Source organism: Orcinus orca, chromosome 9 (assembly GCF_937001465.1).
Source record: "Orcinus orca chromosome 9, mOrcOrc1.1, whole genome shotgun sequence".
Classification (NCBI taxonomy): Eukaryota; Metazoa; Chordata; class Mammalia; order Artiodactyla; family Delphinidae; genus Orcinus; species Orcinus orca.
The window spans coordinates 40,038,324-40,055,457 of NC_064567.1; the positions used below are offsets into that span (position 1 = coordinate 40,038,324).

Here is a 17,134-nt window from a genome sequence, read left to right on the forward strand (position 1 = left end):
TATCTTTTCTTTTTTGGGGGGTGAACATTTAAGTTCTACTCTCTTAGCAAATTTCAATTATACAATACAGTTTTATCCACTATAGTCTGAACTTTTAAGCAATTTTTTTCTATCTCTCATCTTCAAGATACTACAACAGATAGCAAGCAAGAGAAATACAAAAGTTGTGGTTTTCTTGTAAATATGAGTTCATTCTCAGGTTGCTAAATCAAAGGGATTAAACCTACTGATGTCTATTTAATCATTAAACTAAGTAACGGAATATTTTACTTTTAGCCTTATAGTCCGTACTTCAGGTATCAGCTTTAGCTCCATTAGCCAAATTCATCCTTTTAATGTATGACTTTCATTCTAATTACTAATTTCTTTACACAGTGTGTTTAACTGCATTTTTGTACCTGGGATTATCTCATTTGAAACTCATTTTATCAAATATTTTAACATCTCATTTTGTGTGTGCTTTCAGAATTAGATAGCCTAGAGGGAAAATGCTTTGCTGAGCCAACGATAAAAATACTATTTAAAAAAATTCTATACTAGCAGATGCAGTTGACATGGCTTTTTTTTTTTTTTTTTTGGTGGTATGCGGGCCTCTCACTGTTGTGGCCTCTCCCGTTGCGGAGCACAGGCTCCGGACGCGCAGGCTCCGGACGCGCAGGCTCAGCAGCCATGGCTCACGGGCCTAGCCGCTCTGCGGCATGTGGGATCTTTCCAGACCGGGGCACGAACCCGTGTCCCCTGCATCGGCAGGCGGACCCTCAACCATTTGCGCCACCAGGGAAGCCCGACATGGCTTTTTAGAATTTTTATTGACTATGGTTACCCTAGGACTTTATATTCATTGAAGTCAAAGCCCATGTTTTAGTTACCTTGTTATTAGGAGGTAGTGCATTGTTATGTTTTGTTTTGTACACATAGTTCTTCTAAATCGGTGCTGAACTCAATACTAATATCAAAACTAATGTATTTTTATATTTAGCATTTATGCTGTAACAGTATTAAAATGTAAGAGTTTTTAATGTGATAAGCTCTGCAAAGTATTTGTAGAAATTTCAGGATCTGAAAATCAGATATCTTTAGGACAGATAAATTTTTTGTTCTAATAAGAGTTTAATTTAATTCTAGGTAAGTAAAAATCAGGGAAAGGGCTGATTAATAAAGTTAAGGAAAGAAAAGATCAAGTACTTACAGGAAACCATCTGTGGAAATGTTTTAAAATCAAGTACATTATATATAATGGCAATATATACCCATTTACGCAGACTCCAGATATAACCAAGCAAGTATGACAGGCCATTATGCCGGCTGTAATGAGACTCCACCTATTCAGATAATCATCCTTTTGCTTAAATCACACTACATATCTTTCCTTGACAACGAAATTAGGTTAGAGGGGAAAGAGAACATTAACAGTTACTATGTGCTGACCATGGGGCTTGGTCCCAGTTTCATAAATTGATTTCAGACATTAGAGCACCAAAAATTCCAGTGTTTTTTCTCAATGATACTATCTGTAATTAAGTAATAGCAAAACAGAGAACTCCAAAGATGTCAGGCCAAATTATTACCACAAATAAAAAATAAAACATCCAGATTTATAGCAGAAAACTGAGATAGTGGTACAAAGAAAGAGATGATAAATGTTAATGATTACCCACAAATACTGCAAACTACTACTGTTTGTGCACTCTGTGCACAGTGTGTGCACAGAGCCCTTAATCTTCCAACCTGGTAGTATTTCAAGGAGGTATTTTTGTTGCATGTTCTCATCTTAATATTCCCCTGTGCAAAATGGTTAAGCTTTGGATGCAGCTTTGTGAATTCAGTGAGTCAACATTTCCAATGTGATTTGGTCTCAGAGAAGCAGGTATTGCAGAATATGATAAGCTGCACTGTAGACATAGACACATAATGGATGGGTGCATGAATATTTAGACAGAAGCCACCATTTCTTGAGTACTTCCTATGCATCAGACACTGCACTAGGTACTTTACATAATTACTCCTCACAATAGAACTATTTCCCCATTTACTTTGTTATAAGACAGAAACTAACACACCATTGTAAAGCAATTATACTCCAATAAAGATGTTAAAAAAAAAAAAAACTATTTCCCCATTTAAAAAGTATTCAAACAGCAAGGTTTATTATTGTACTAAGGTTAAATGAGGGCAGACTAGGAATCCAACCCAGGCTTGTCTGTTTCTAAACCATGTGGTTTATAAAAATCATTACATCATGCTCTCTTATAATTAACAATTGTGTAGGAAATGTTTACTGGGTGCCAGTGTGTTTACCCTTTGATTACATGGTATGTGTTTCAAATACATGAGCTCATCTCAGCTGAGGATTATTTTACACATGAGGCTCAGAAAAGCCAAATATTAAATCGTCTAATGACTACTAAACTCTTGGAGTCCTTTGTTTAGTGTCCAAATTCAATCACTTGGAAAATATGTCTTTCCTCTTAAGCGTTTCTATAATCAATGCTTAGGAAGGAAGAAGCAATATCTTTTGTTTTTAACTTTTAGATGAGGCAACTGAATCACAAAAAATTCAGTGACTTGCAAAGTCTCCTTGGCCAGTCAGTGATAAAGTCAAAATAATAGCTCCTATATCTGAATCACGCTGTTTCTCTGGACTGCTCCTCACCTGAAAAGGCTACAATCAGCCTTTGTTATTCCACTGCCCATGAAGCTCCTATGACTTTCACGTTGCTTTTGTCCTCTTGATGGTCTCCAGGGAGACAAGGAGGATGCTGCCCGGAGAAATAGTGCCTCTCTTCTAATATACAATAAGATCTTGATGGGTCTTTTGGCAGTGTGTGTTTTTTCTATGTGTGGGGCATGTGTGTGTCTTTTGTTTTTAATAAAAGACACTTTGGAGGGATAATATGCTGGCTGGACTTCAGTTTTAAAAATAAGTTTTTCAGCTTGTAATCTAAAGGACTCACCAAAGATATGAAAAACCTAATAAAAGATTGATGATAAAGGACTCATAAGCAGCACCTGTCCTGTATATACATGTGAGGCCCCAAGGGGAGAATCAAAGCTTTGCAAAGCAAGATCTAGCAAAAATTCAGCCTCTTCTGCACACAGAAGTGCCTATACTGTAAGAACACAAAGACCTGCTTCCTGACTGGCCTTGGCAGAGGAGGACATGCATTCTTATTACCATGACACTGGTTAATGTGGGCTGTTCGCTCTTACAGGGGGCAAGGTAAGGGCCAAGCTCTGTACTGAGCCAAATGGCCAGTAGGAACAAGAAAGAATGGACAGCTAAGGAAACTTACACAATCCTTGTTCCTAGGAGGTTTAGTAAAAATAGCACATATTTAAGCAGGTAACCTGAATTAGTCACCTTTCTTGATCAGTAAAATTTTGGTAAAAATAATAGCAACTACAATGATGACCTTACTGGGCTGTTGGGAAAATTTAAAGAAACTATATGTGCATGTGGTATGTATTTTATATACATAAATATTTTACAAATACTATATACATATAAAGCATTTAACAGTATTTATGCATTTATTCATTCATTCAAACACACAATAAATGCTGGATACCTAGGTTCTTTTTGTTCTGCTCTCTTGTCTTATCTCAACCTGAGTTTTGGCACAATGCTTGAGATGCCTCTGAAATCCATTTTTCTATTTTTATTTGGATTTAAAATACATTTTGATGGTTTAATGGTTCTGAAGAACCTAGGGGCAGGACAGGAATAAAGACACAGATGTAGAGAATGGACTTGAGGACATAGGGAGGGGGAAGGGTAAGCTGGGACAAAGTGAGAGAGTGGCATGGACATATATACACTACCAAATGTAAAATAGATAGCTAGTGGGAAGCAGCCACATAGCACAGGGAGATCAGCTCCGTGCTTTGTGACCACCTAGAGGGGTGCGATAGGGAGGGTGGGAGGGAGATGCAAGAGGGAGGGATATGGGGATACATGTATATGTATAGCTGATTCTTTATGTTATAAAGCCGAAACTAACACACCACTGTAAAGCCAGGGTCTTGGGAAAAATCAAGGATGCTTTTTCAGATACCTTATAGTCAATCCTTAGGTTAAACCTAATTCACATACTATGTATGGTGGCAGCATGAATACAACACCCAGGATAATACGAATTGTGCTTTCTGTTCCACGACTGTGTACCCTGCCCTTCTGAACAACACCAGGCACACAGGAAGGGAAGGGCATCAACCTCTGTAGCTCTCCTGTGATGTGCCAGTTATTTTACCTATGCCATTTCCTTGAAGAGAAGGATGTAATTCTGTTTATTCCGTGTTGCCTAAGGCACCTATGTCAGTCTAGAACATATAGCAAGCATTGTATTAACTATTAATGCTTGTTTAAAAAATTGTATGAATGAAAAGGGGGATCCTATGACATGCAGGCAACCATAGATAAGCAAAAACAATGGTTACTTATGGACATGTTTTATATACATGTGATTTAGAAGAGAGAACTGTAGCTGGAATAAAATTCTGAAAATTAAAAAAAAAAAACATTTGGTTAGTGCTATAGTAGAAAGTGTTGAAGTAAAAGGCAATTAAGAGTGTGTTAATCACTGAGATAAGTTCTTAGCTAACTGTGAAAAGATAACCAAATTTGAATAGGTAAGAATAAGGAGATGCTTGTTATGTGGTACCTACCTCCAAAGACATTGCCTAAGAAATCTGCTTGGCTTCAGCATAGGTAAACCCTCTAGATTTTGTTTGTGTGTTCACGATGGAAAATTCCAAATAAGTGCAAAAGTAGAAAGAATAATACAATAAATCCATGCACCCATGGTTCAAAGTTCAATTTTTTTTTTTAAGATTTTTTTGATATGGACCATTTTTAAAGTCTTTACTGAATATGTTACAATAATGCTTCTGTTTTATGTTTTGTTATTTTGGCTGTGAGGCATGTGGGATCTTAGCTCCCCAACCAGGGATCAAACACGTACCCCCTGCACTGGAAGGCAAATTCTTAACCACTGGACTGCCAAGGAAGCCCCTCAATTATTTTAAACACATGAAAAATCTTTCATTTATACCCCCACCATTTCTCCCATAACACTAGATTATTTTGAAGCAAATCACTGGTATTATAATATTTCCTCAATGAATGTGCCAATCCTAAAATATAATGACTCTTCTTTTTAACATAACCACAATACAATTGTTATACTTAAAAATTATAATTCCTTGGTATCTTAGTATCACAGTATATCACATGAATGTTTTTATTGTTTATTGGTTGGTTGGTTGTTTTTGTGTTGTTGTTACTTGGTTGTTTTTACAGCCGGCTTGTTAGACTCAGAAGCCAAACAATCCATATCTTGTATTGGTTGATATATCCCTGTGTCTCTTTTAATCAATAGTTCCCCCCTCCTTTGTCATTTTATTTGTATTTTGTTTATCTTTTGAAGAAAGTGGGTCATTTGTAGAGTCTTCCACGTACTGGATTTCACTGATATGTCACCAGAGTGCTGTTTCACATGCTCTTCTGTCCCTTGTGTTTCCTGTACAGTTGTACTTAGAGGCTTGATAGATTCATTTTCGATGTTTGGCAAGAATACTTCATAGCTGGTATTTTGTACTTCCTTTTGCATCACTTTAGGCGTCACACAGTATCTGATTGTATCTCTGGTTTTTGTTGTGTTAAAATTGATCAGTAGATTCAAGTGTTGCCAACCTGAGCAGTCCACTGTAAAGTTTTTTATTAGTTTTTTTTTTTTTTTTTTGCGGTACGCAGGCCTCTCACTGCTGTGGCCTCTCCCGTTGCGGAGCACAGGCTCCGGACGCGCAGGCTCAGTGGCCATGGCTCACGGGCGCAGGCGCTCCGCGGCATGTGGGATCTTCCCGGACCGGGGCACGAGCCCACGTCCCCTGCATCGGCAGGCGGACTCTCAACCACTGCGCCACCAGGGAAGCCCTTTTATTAGTTTTAACCAAATAATTTTAATAGCCTTTGATACTCTTTGCCTAGATGCAGTTTTCATTAGGGGTTGTGAAATGTTGGTATTCTAATTCTCTCATTTTTTCTGCATTTATCATTTAGAATTCTTTTATAAAGAACATTTTCTTATCAATGGAATATGAATATGTATGTATATTTAGTCTTCATTATAGTTTGTATACAAATTACAGGATAAATGCTTTCCCTTTGTTTACCAGTTTTCAGAATGAATTGGTTCCCTAGCATCTAATAGTGATCACAAGTTTGTTTTTCTTCAAAGCATTATGAACTCATGGATTAAACACGTTCAATACACTTCAATTCACTGTAGTTATTATCCCTATTGATGGTTCAATTACCCATTTTTGAGACAAGTAGAAGCCAATTCAAGTTGCCTCTTGAGTCCTTTTGATATGGCTCCAGTGATTTTCAATAATCTCCTTACTTTCAATATTGAGATTTCAGGCTAATTTTGTACATTTGCTGCCACAGACCTGGAATCAGCTATCTCTTCAAAGAGCTCTTGTTCTTTTTATGGAAATGAGTGTTCAGGGACTACAGTCTGGATGCTTGGGATGATCTTTGCTCTGGGTTAGTCATTTTTTCTAGTCCTTTTCAGTGGACAAACTTAGAAAATATGTAACTTTTGAAGAGAAAACTCATCAGGTTTTTATAAAGTTCGTATTTACAATTCAAATTTAGGCCTATGGGTTTTTACACAATTTCTTTGATTTTATATTTGCATCTCTTTCCTCTTATACTGAAAATATTGACTCAACAGCATTAACATAATTACTTATTTGCTTTATCCATATATATATACACACACACATATGTGTGCATGTGTACACACCCTTATTATACACACATTGGTTTAGGAAAAAAAATTTCCATAACATTAACACTATGATTACTAAAAACAGCTAAATTTTGTTGTTCTTTTTGTCCATAGGATCTATTCCACAAAGGATATACTGTCAAATTACTGTGTTTTACAATCAATGAAATAATTTTTCTCTCACTGATAAAACCACCAACTCAATACAGAGTTAGTTTCATTTGTGTCATTTTGCCTTTTATTACTTAGACTTAATTTTGTTCATAATAATGTGAAGAATATACATGATTCCAAATCAAATCTACTAAATAAGATACATGCAAAGAAGTCTAGCTTCTGTCTTTACCCCTTCCAATCTATTTTCTCCCTCCCCCTAGAGATAACTATTCTTAGGTTTATCCTTCCACTGGTTTTTAAATATAAGTAAATGTAGGTATATATTTGTATCCTCTCCTTTCTTAGGTAGAAGTTAGTATAGTTTGCAAGCTTGTCTCCAGAGTGCTTTTTTCATTAAATAAAAAATCCTAGAGATCCCTTTATAGTGACATACGGAGAGCTTTTGCATCTTCTTTATGCAGCATGGTCCTCCAGTGTCCTGACCTACTAGGGCTTATTCCTCTACTAGTCTACATTTGTCTGGTCTCTAGGCTTTTACTTATCAGAAACAGTGCTGCAATAAATAGTCTAGAACATGTATCTTTTCGTATTTTTACTATTGTATTTTCTGGATAGATTATTAAAAATGAGATGGCTGAGTTAAAGGGTAAATGCATATGTAATTTTGCTAAATATCACCAATAGTGAATGAGAGTTTTTCCTTTCTCTCAGCCTTGCTGACGATGCATGCTGTCATACTTTTGGATTTTTGCCAATCTGGTATGTGAGAAATGGTATCTCAGTGAAATTTTAATTTACACATCTCATATTCTGAGTGAGGTTGATCATCTTTTCTCACACTTCAGGACCATCTGCATTACTTTTATTTTTTTCTAAAGATTTGTTGAAATTTTTCTTCTCTATTTCTAGAAGTCCTTTATGCATGAGGTGATATAAGTTGAAGTATTTTTCCAAGTCAGCCATTTGTCTTTTTACTTGCCTTATCATGTAAAAGTTTTTTCTGGAATTTGAGTCGTAAGAGGAAAGTATTCCACACTCCTAATCCATAGAGGAATTTGTCCATGTTTTCTTTTAGTATTTATATAATCTTTTGCATTTAAATTTCTAATAAATTTGAATTTATTCTAGTACACAGTAGAGGGATAGATTGATTTGTCTCTTTCCAAATGGGTATCTAGTTATGCCAATATCATTTATTAAAAAGTCCACCTTGCTCTTCCTCTTTCTTCCTCTTCCCTTCCTTTCTCTCCATTTTTGGAATAATACACTTTCAAAGCTATTTAGTGGAGTGTCCCCATGTGACACAGAGTGGTAGTGCCTGAGTAGAGTGAGAAGACTCAAAGAGGAAAGGCCTTAAATAGGATATCAGAGTTCGGGTTGTGCCTGAAGGGTGTGTGTGTGTGTGTTGGTTAGGAGGACCCAGTGTTAGGCGTGAGAACTCAACGAAGGAAGGTGGACATTTACATGTTTGGGAATCAAAGTATGAAACATCAGGGCCAAAGCAGAATGAGGAGGTCATACGCACACAAGGTTGGCCTGGCACACAGTGTTGAAGCCCAAGCAGGGAGAGGAGGATGTCCACACTGGGGGGAACCCCAGCATAGGGTGTCAGAGGCCAAGTAACATGTTGTAGAAAAGCATCTGCATGGAGGAGGATGTGTGGCAGTAGTGACAGGAGATTGGTTATATCCAGAGGAATTGAAACAGGTAAATATGTGAAGGATTTTGAGAGATGATTATCTCATTGTTAAAGAGTTACAACATAAAATGAAACAAAATGAAATTGGACCCCCTTAAAATAGTGCAGAGAGAAATTAAAGAAAAACTAAGTAACTGCAAAGAAATACAATGTTAATGTATTGAGAAACTCAATTAAGGAGTGAATCTTTCCCAAAGTGATTAATAGAGTCAATGTCATCCCTTTCAAAATTCCAGTGACATTTTGGTAGAAATTAGTAAGTTGATTTTAATGTTTATAATGAAATACAAAGGACCTAGAATAGCTAAAATAATTTTGAAAAAGAAGAAAAAAGTTAGAAGACTACAAGTATATGATTTTAAATCTTATTATAAAATTATACTAATTAATAAAGTATGCTATTGGCATAAGGATAGATATATATCCATGGTATAGGTCTTGTTTAATTTCTCTCTGCAATATTTTATTGTTTTCAGCATAGAAGTTGTACATGTCATTTGTAAGTATATTGAATTTTTGGCTCTATTTTAAATGGTGTTGGCTTTTAAATTTGATTTTTTAATTGGCTGTTGCTAGTGTATGTAAATAAAATTAACTTTGCATCTTGACTTCTATCCTGTGAGCTTGTTATATTCCCTTTTTAATTTCAGTTGTTCTTGTGGATTCATTTAGAATTTTCTACATATATAATCATGTCATCTATGAACAAAAATAGTTTTTTATTATTCCTTTCCTCTGTATACTTTTTATCTCATCTTCATGCCTTATTGCACTAGCTAGGACTTCCAGTACAATATTAAATAGAAGTGATGAGAGTGGGAAATTTTGCCATATTTCTAAACTTAGGGAGAAAAGAAGTCTTTTATCATTAAGTATATTAGCTGTAGTTTTTTTTGCAGGTGTCCTTGATCAGGTTAAAAAAAGATTCCCTTTATTTCTAATTTGCTGAGAGGTGTTGTCATAAATAGATATTTAATATTTTTCTGTATATATAGAAATGATCATATGGTTTTATTCCTTTATTCTGTTAAAATAATGAATTACATTGACTGATTTTCAAAAGTTAAACTAACCTTGCATTGCTGGAATAAAACTCAGTTGGTTATAATGTATTATCTTTTTTATATATTTCTGGATTTTATATCCCAATATTTTGTTAAGAATTTTCTATCTAAGTTAATGACACTATAAGTTTGTAATTTTCCTTTCTTATAATATCTTTTAATATGTTTGTCTTATCATCAAAGGCAATATGTTGGCCTCATAAAACAAGTTTTGATATATTTCCTCATCTTATGTTTATTGAAAGCACTTGGGTAATATTAGTTTTATTTCTTCTTTAAATGTTTGTTAGAATTCATCACTGAAGCCACAATAGCCTAGACATTTCTCTGAAAGAAAGCATTTAATTATGAATTCAATTTCTCTAATAGAGATGAGACTATTCACTTTTTCTATTTAATTTTATGCTATTTTATGTAAATTGTGGGGTTTTTTTTCAAGGAAGTTTTCCATTTCATCTAAGTTGTTAAATTTTTTGGTGTAAACTTGTTCATTGTTTTTTCTTATCACCTTTCAATACGTATAGATCTTGTATTGATGTTCCTTTATCCTTCCTAATGTTAGTAATTTCTGTCTTCTTTTTTCTTTGTCTTTATCAGTCTTGCCAAAATTATCAATATTAGTAGTCTTTCAACAACCAAACTTTTGGAGTCATGATATTCTTTATTAATTAATTTCTGCCTTTATTTTGGTCACTGCTGGGTATCTCTAAATATATGACACATTTCAATGCTCAGATATGTGGAAGTGACCTGTTTATGCACAGAGGCCAGTCAGGAAATGAACTTCTATTTGTCAGAAGTTACTGACTGACTTTCAATAGAAGCTATTTAACTAACCGTTAGACATAATTCAATTAAGGAAAAAAAGCAAAACAACCCCTTTAATAGAATAGGAAATGCAGATAAAAACCCTAGTGTTATTTGATAAGACTTATATTTTATTGTTAAACCTAAATCTTCTAAATTATTCAAGTTCAGTCACCTGGGTTGTAAAAAAAAATATTATTTTCATGGTATAGTACATAATCGATTGCTCATAGCCAAAATTTTTCAGAAAAACCTTTGACTTTTAATGAGAAAAAAATCATAGACCTAAACTTTGATTGAGAAACTAAAGAGAGTGGTTTGCATTTAAAGGTATGCCATTGTTAATTGGTAAATCAGTTTTTTAGTTTATTTAATAGGATTTTTTTTATTGGTGATGAATTTGTCATTGATATCTCTGAATTCAAGAAATAACATACATAAGTATTTTTCAGAGAAATGGTACTCAGTGTCTGTGTAATGGGTACAGTGTTTTAAAAACATTTTCTGATTTGTTTTTTCTAACTGTGAATCATTGTATCTTGGCCAATACGAAAGGCTTGGTTTGAGAAGGGGGAGGCCTGATGTAAAGAAGCCTCAGTGGAAGATGAGAGTGTGAAAAAAAAAATGCACTCTGGTCCCTAAAATAGATGGAAGAAAGTGACTGAAGGATAGAAAAGTAGTGAGGCACTTGGATCCCGATCTCCTCTTCTGGTCTAAAGTCCCAGAGTAGGCTAGGGGAAAGCCAAGGGCAGAGGGGCTTTCCTCCCACTTCCTGCCTGGACTCTGGGAGGAGACCACCTTGCAGGTTGCTCTGCCTCCAAACAGTGGTGGCTTCATCAGAGTAAAGGGCAGTACAGCAAATCTGGAGAGGGGACGAACCATGTGTAAGCCCGTGAGCGGCATTGTCCTGCTGCACCTTCAGTAGCTTATTCTGCTATTAGGTGTCAGAGCTGAAATGCCAGCCTGGGCAGTCTACATTCAGAAACTGAACATTTAATTACCCAGCTGTGCATGGAGAGAGGGGGCATGGAAGAGAATCTCTGCTGTTTCCAAAATGCAGTGAGCCTTCCTAAGATCACTAGTGCTATTGTTTTCCCACCTGAGCTTAAAGGTCCTCCAAGCATGACTAGACTCGTGGAAAGGCTTATGCCCTGCCATCCAGCAAGGGATAGCTACACCTGTATTAAGAGAAAGATGTATAGCCTTGAATGTACTTGCCATTAATTAAGAATGAAAATATATAGCCTAATATTCAAAAGAAGAAGTTAGAAAAGCAATGATAAATAACCATTAAAAAAGCAGGTGAGAAGAATTAATGAAGATAAAAGCAGAAATTAACTAATTGGAAAATAAAAATTTTGCAAGAAATGAATACATATTGATTCTTTGAATATACCAGTCATCAAAACAAATCTCTGAAAATCAAATCAGTATAAAAATAAAGAAAATATGAATATGAAACATCTGGAATTAGAAAGAGAATATAACTAAAAATACAAAGGGGTATATTTTGTTTTAAGTTCTAGGGAATGTTATGTATAATTACATGCTGAAACTCTGAAAATTTCATTGATACTGATGACCTTTTAGGAAAAATAAGAAACCAAATTAAAACAAGAAAAGGAAATAAACCTGAACTGAGCAATATTCATGAAAGAAAAAGATGAAGCTGTCAAAGTGCAAAAGCTGCTGCCCCTGGGGAGCCATTTCTCAGACAAGTTTGTTCAGATCCTAAAATGTATGTCCTTGCTGTTTAGATTCTTTTTGAGCTTATAAAATTTCCTTATTAATATTAAAAAGCTAACATTTCGGCTTCCGTGGTGGCGCAGTGGTTGAGAGTCCGCCTGCCGATGCAGGGGACACGGGTTCGTGCCCCGGTCCGGGAAGATCCCACATGCCGTGGAGCGGCTAGGCCTGTGAGCCATGGCCGCTGAGCCTGCGCATCCGGAGCCTGTGCTCCGCAACGGGAGAGGCCACAACAGTGAGAGGCCCGTGTACCGCAAAAAAAAAAAAAAAAAAAAAAAAAAGCTAACATAATCCTGATTCCTAACCCTAATAGAAATAACACACAGAGGGTAAAAACAAAACGTATTGCATCTTCATGTATAAATGTTAATGCACAAACCCTAAATAAGATAGAAAATCTAACTTTTTCATGAAAAAGCTGAATTGAAAAAAGTCAAAGAAATTTCCTGGCTTCAAGTCTTCTCAGTGCCTTTAATTTGTTCATATACAAGAAGGAGCAATTGTCTTCAGTCTTAGCAAATTTAGTTGATTATAAAATCTTTTTAATGCCGGACATGCTGTGCTTGATAACTGTTTGAGAAATATTCAGCAATGTCAATAGATGAAAGCAAGGGAAAGCAGGTGATCATTTTGATAGATGGTAGAACAGGGAATGACAAAATTCATTTTGCTAACACACTTTGGAAAACCAGAACGGGAGTGTACTTCAAAACTAAGAGCCAACATAAAATTTCACAATGATGGGTTAGAGGCAGTTCTGCTAAAGTCAGAAAAAGAAAAAAAGACTCAGCACACTTATGTAAGAATGCTTATATATTCCCACTGGGGTACTGATGAAAGAAAAGAAATAACAGACACAAATACAGGGAGGGGAAAATATAGTGTTAGTTTACAAGACCAGTTATCAGGAAAAGAACTCAAAAGAGCCACCCAGTAAAAGTTGAAATCATAAGAATGTTCAACAAGGTAATCAGTCTGCAAAGAAAAGCTCAAAAGTATATTAATAAAAAATAAACTATTAGGAAATGGAAAAATTTTCCTATTTTCCATAACCACAAAATATAGGAAATAAATAGGAAAAAAGTAAAAGAAGTATCCTGGACTTGAACAAAATGCTTCAACTCCAATGAGGGACATAAATGAAGGCTTGGATAGCTAGAGAGAGAGCATGACTCTGACAAAGCAAATATCAAGTTATCTAAAGAAATGCAGTACAAGAAAAGCAAGTAGGCTGATGAGGGGGAGCCAGCAGGGCCAAGATGGTTCCTTACAGAGCTGACATGACCCGACCAGAATTGCTGGTTATTGGGCAGCTAGTTCATCGCCCTGAAAGAGTATGATGTGATGGTCGAACAAAATCCACCCCAAGGAAAGGTTCTGTGGAGGGCTTTGGGCCCTGGGACAAGTATCTGTTAAGACTCCTGTTGGGAGAAAGCAGATCAGCACTGTGGTGAGCTCCAAAGAAGTTTCAGATGGCGTATTCAAACCTACTAAGAACAAACGTGGATAGGCTGAAAAAGAGGGACAGAAAGCAAGAGTAAGAAGAGAAGAGCAATCCAGTGGGAGGCACAGAATTTCCGGCTTTCATTTTACTTTTGGCTACAAAGCCAGATTCCTGGTTCCCCCACAGTAACGGTTTTCATGTGAGATTACGGTCATTTTGGAGGAGAGAAAGTTGTAATGTTTACAGGGCAGTTGTGGTAAGAAGCCAGGTTACTTTCGATCTAGCTAATTGGTCTGGGTTGTATGCTTGTGTATGCCTGGATTATAGTTTAGAGCCTCTGCAGCCATCTGTGTGAAGAGCAATGTTCACCATTAAGAAAACAAAACAAAGGAAATGAAAAATGTTACTTTTTGAAGAAAAACAATCAGGGATAGAGTAGGGAAGACTTGGAATCCTAGATGTAAAGCCACATTATTTAACACACTGTGCTATCAGAATAATGTAGGGTATACAAATCAATGACACATATTAGAAGGCCTTGAAACACCCTCTAGTATGTATAAAAATACATTCATTGTGAAAGTGATTTATCAGTTAAGATAAATTTGGCTGCATGAAACAGAAATCCAGTTATGCAGAATTCACTAAAGAGGAGTTTCGGTTTCTCACAAGCAAGACGTCTAGAGCTAGCATGATTATTCCAGAAAATCACCTGGGGTCAGAATTCTCTGACCTCCTGTCCCACCATCCTCAGCAGGTGGATTTGCCTCAGGGTGGGAAGATGGTTACCTCACTGACTAACAGCATCCACCTCATATTTCAGGAACAAGGAAGGAAAAAGGTGAAATGACACTTAACAGTGAGACCACCACTTCATAAGATGTGAGCTGTTCTGCTCTCTGGCACACACAGTCAGCTGCAAGGAAATATGTGCCCGTTGCTCCCGACAATTGGGTTCTATTAGTCTAAAAAACAATGAGAAACGGCTATGATTAGTAATGAGTCAGCCATGAGTGGCATTTTAAATGAAGGATGAAAGGTTGGATTGATCAACACATAGAGTGATGCTGGCTAAGCATGGCACGGCAGGGGTGGGGGGGAAGAAAACTAAATTAGAATTCTCCCTCACTTACTACATAAATATAAATTCCACGTGGATAAAAATGTAATTGCCAGGATAAATCATGGGTAATACTCATGCAGTCATGTGGTGGGGGGGATGCTTTTCTAAGCCCAATGCCACAAGCGTAAAGGAGCATAAAGAAAAAGATTGATGAATTCAGTTATTGAAATGTTGAAAACTATTTTGCTATAGCTTCCAAGCAACAAAATATCCATGACCATAATTCAACAAAAAACTATTTACTAACAAAAATCTTTTCAATATATACTACAAAGGGTAAATCTCCTTAATGTAAGATTTAATTAGAGAATAATGAATACAATAAATGGCAAAGGTTCATTAACACAGTTTGGAAGAGAAGAGAAAATTAACCACCTGATACATGAAAAGATGCTTAACTTCATTATTAAGCAAAGGAATGCAAATTGACAATAATGAGTTACCATGTTTTACCTATAAAACTGTCTATTAAAAAACCTGATGACATCAGTGACTGGGGTACAGGCATATATGCCTACTAGGAGAAAAACTCGAACTGTTTTTCAGTGGGCAATATAACAGTATATAATACACAATATATTATAAATAGTATATAATATATTAAATACCTTAAATGCCATTGCTAATGTTTATTCTATAAAAATTTTTAGAGATCTGTGAAAGGCTTAGCTATGAAATTTTTGTCATGATATTGTTATTCAGAGTAAAAATTTGCAGAAGCATAAATGTTCACAACGGGAAATTGGTTAAATAATTTTGTTATTCAAAAATAGTTGATTCTCTCATTATTAATTGTACTATACATGAAATTTTGTGATATGGAAATACTCTCCTGATATATTAAAAATAACATACAAGGTAAGAAACATTAAAGAGATTGACAAACAGAGACTAAGAACAAGATCAACACACAGAGAAGATTCAAATGAATCTTTGAATTTATGTTTCAATTATCTGTGATTTCCTTTTATAATTAATATGCAACATTTATAACAACATCAAAAAGCAATAAAATTTATCGTGAATAATGTTACAGCAAAATATCAATGATGGTTATTCCAGGGTCAGAGGACTGTGGAGGCTTTCTATTTATGTTTTCATTTATAAACTTTTCTGTGTTTCTCTTTAATGAACAAGTAAACTGCAATCTGAAGAAACAAATACTATTTTTTAAAAAATAACACTGAGATGCTCTCTGTTGCTCTCATAATAGAGTCCAAAGTTCATTAGAAGCTATGTAAGTTTCTTCATGATCTGGCCTTTACTTGCCATGAGACATCTCTCTTACTATCTGTTCTACCACAGTCCAAGGCTGACCAGAACTACTTTCAGTTCTCTAAAAATAGCAAAGCTCCCCCTCCTGCTCTGGGCCTTTGCTCCTGCCCACACGCCCCTTCCTGACTTCTCACAGCTCCTTCTACTGGAACCCTCCCACCCCCTCACCTTCACCACCCAGCTTGGCGGGTCAGGTGCCCTGTGCATGCCTACATCATTGCATTAATCGCACACCATTTTCTGTTTGCTTGTCTTTCTCACACACTGGATTCTACATTCCTATAGGGAAGCATTTAATGAGTGATCAACAATTATTGTTGTCAAAGGAGGTAATGAATGAGTAAGAGAACAAATGGAATCAGCCTCTGTGTATCAGATCCTGCCGTGGACATCTCATTTACTTGATCTCATTGAATACTAACCAAGATTTATGAGGCAGGTGTTATACGCCCCTTTCCAGCTAAAGAGACCAAAAATTTAGGAATTTGGATCACACTCAGCAGCCCCTGGCGCGTAGTAAGTGATAAAAATTACAGAATAAAAGTGCACTCACAGTCTGTGGCCATTTCTATAAAGTCAAAACTAAGTGAAGAAATGAGATAATTAAAACAAAAAGCACTTTGCTATGATGAGGTTAAGAGTGGAAATAGAAACAGGTTATTTTACTTTTTTCTTTTCGTCTTGAATTATTTTAGATGTCTACATAGAGTGCCTGGATTCATCTGCATTGAAACCCCTTGAGAATTTTGATAGGTTGAACCAAAACAGAATAATGAAATGCACCCTTCTAGGCAGGAAGGCAGAAGCAGACATAAAAGATTATTTCTCTGTGTTATTTGGCCTTTATGGAAAGGACCATGATGAGCTTCTAGAAAATGCATTATTGATGTGATGTAATAAAGTGAGCTATCTTTCTTCTTTTCCAATAATGACTTATTTTATATTAACCGTGGTATGAAACATTGCCACTAAAGTTGTTTTCAGCACAAGTGAATTGTATTTGATCTCATACCCTGCCTTTTCCATCTGTTTCAATAACTCTCATGTTTCATCAATGAAGCTTTA

The 17,134-nt window shown here is 35.9% G+C and overlaps 1 protein-coding gene and 1 long non-coding RNA gene across 3 annotated transcripts in view; one reads left to right on the top strand and one right to left on the bottom strand.

Moving 5' to 3' along the window:
* LOC101281825 (probable G-protein coupled receptor 141) overlaps positions 1-17,134 on the bottom strand; it is a 186,816-nt gene that overhangs the window by 83,315 nt on the left and 86,367 nt on the right. The window lies entirely within an intron of this gene.
* Positions 1-17,134, top strand: part of LOC125965492 (uncharacterized) — a 105,427-nt gene that overhangs the window by 78,493 nt on the left and 9,800 nt on the right. The gene's annotated exons all lie outside the window — the stretch shown is intronic.